The sequence below is a fragment of the Phalaenopsis equestris genome, unplaced genomic scaffold, assembly GCF_001263595.1.
Source record: "Phalaenopsis equestris unplaced genomic scaffold, ASM126359v1 Scaffold000002, whole genome shotgun sequence".
NCBI classification, from domain to species: Eukaryota; Viridiplantae; Streptophyta; class Magnoliopsida; order Asparagales; family Orchidaceae; genus Phalaenopsis; species Phalaenopsis equestris.
The window spans coordinates 65,671,757-65,673,871 of NW_018164444.1; positions in this window are offsets into that span (position 1 = coordinate 65,671,757).

Here is a 2,115-nt window from a genome sequence, read left to right on the forward strand (position 1 = left end):
TAATGTGATTATTTTGATCAAGTAGAGAATAAAAATCCTCAAAGCTTTTAAGCTCTTCTTAATCTTTTATCTACACGCCCTCTATAAAAAATGAAAGTTTATTTATATATTTTTTAGAGTGATGTTCTATATATTTAGCACTAAGATTTAAAATGCTCCATCAGATAGCCTGGATTTAACTCATTTGTCAAAATGCAATTTTTAGTGTTTTAGTGCTTTAAGTGATCTTAGACGAGTTAGAATCATCTTGTCAAGACACTTGATTTAACTATGAGAATATAAGAGTAGAGATCATTTAGTTATCTAATTAATTTCTTAAGTTTCAATTATTCTCGAAGTACTTGATTTAGAGTCGTTTGACCTTATATTAAATTGTTTTAAATGTTGTTGAGTTTATATCATCGATGCATTTGGTTTGATTATGAATTTACTAAAGTGGGACTTTTGGCTGTTCTAAACTTGACTATAGAAGTTATCCAACTTTGATATGGTTCAAGATCTATACCAGAACAATCATATTTTTGGATGATATATCTTCCATAAAAGTTGACGCCTATCATTAGTACGAATGCTCATGCTCATTATAGCACAATGTTGAAGCATATTATTGCCAACAAGACAGCACATGCATTTCAACACCAAAGTTGACAAATTCCATTCAACAGAATTGACTTTTACACATGATAAACTGGTTTTTCTATCACCACAGGAGACGTTGATGAGCCTGAAATCGTGACATCATTCATTGCTACTATTGTTGAAATCTCTTTATCAAAAAAAAATATTACTCTACTGAAATCGTGACATCATTCATTGCTACTATTGTTGGAATCTCTTTATCAAAAAAAAAAAATATTATTCTGGCAGAATAAAACATTCCATATAATGTTTATTCCTCTTATTTTGAGAACCTCAAAAGAAAAATAGAGAAAAAAAACAAACAAAAAAAATCACTTACAAATAAAAATTTTCCTTTTTACTTTTTCTGTTTCTAAAGAAAATACTTTTTTCTTTCCCTTTTCTTTCCTAAAAAAATTTTTAGCTTAAAAAAAGTTTTATTTTTTTCTTTTCCCAAAATTCTTCTTCCTGTTCAGTAATTTCCTGAAATTCCTCCTTTCAGAAGCCTTCTTTTGTTTTTTTATTTTTGAAATTCTTTTTTCCTTAAAAAAATTCCTTTTAAAATGTTTATTTCTCTGTTAAGAAAGTTCCCACCTTTTTTTCCTCTGTTTCATGCCTGTTCCATGAAATCCTTTGCAATCTCACCAAACAAGCCTCTGGAATGATACAAGCCTCTGGGACGATACAAGCATCTGGAACGGTAGATTTCGGATTAGAAGCTCAATGCTTTTCTGATATTTGTGAATTTCTCTGAGAGCTACAGTTCCGGTATGGTAATGATGGGGCTTCTTTTCTCCGCCGGTAGTCATCAGGAACTGCCACACTACTTGTTGCCAAAAAAGCCGCCAGCCATTGGAACCGCCGTAGTCTCCTTAGCCTTGATTCCTCCCGTCGGACGTCAAATCTTCGTATACAAGCCGCAGACGGCTGCCACCGAACCTGCTAATTTGTCGGCAAAGGACGTTGGATCAATTGCTGCAAAAACGCCGGCAACACACTTCGAATTTGCTGCTGACGAGGTCGAATCATGCGTCGATCATAAACCTGAAGCTCTGTTGCCAATTATTATCCAAAACAATACAAAAATAAAGAAATTCACACAACATCAATTTAACACAAATAGTTTATGTGATCTAACGTTAAGTTACAATTTTTTACATCTCTCATTACACATCTCTGATAAACCCTAAGTCCTTCCTATAGAGAAGGATTAGGACTTCTAAATAATTAAAGTCAAAGATCAAATTTTCTTTACTTACAAAAAGTCATAAATACAACAGATTTTACGTTGGATTTTGATATCAGTCTGAGAATTTGAAAAATGCATGAAAAAGGATGGTTGGTTTGTAAATAATAAATTTCGGATAACCTGCACGTAATTGCCCACTTTTCTTCGAAAAGAAAAAAGATTCTTGAACTTGTGCTCGTTTCTTTGCATGAACGTTTCCAAGAAGTTGTCCATTACTTTCGATTCACCGGTAACGTCACAAACCATTC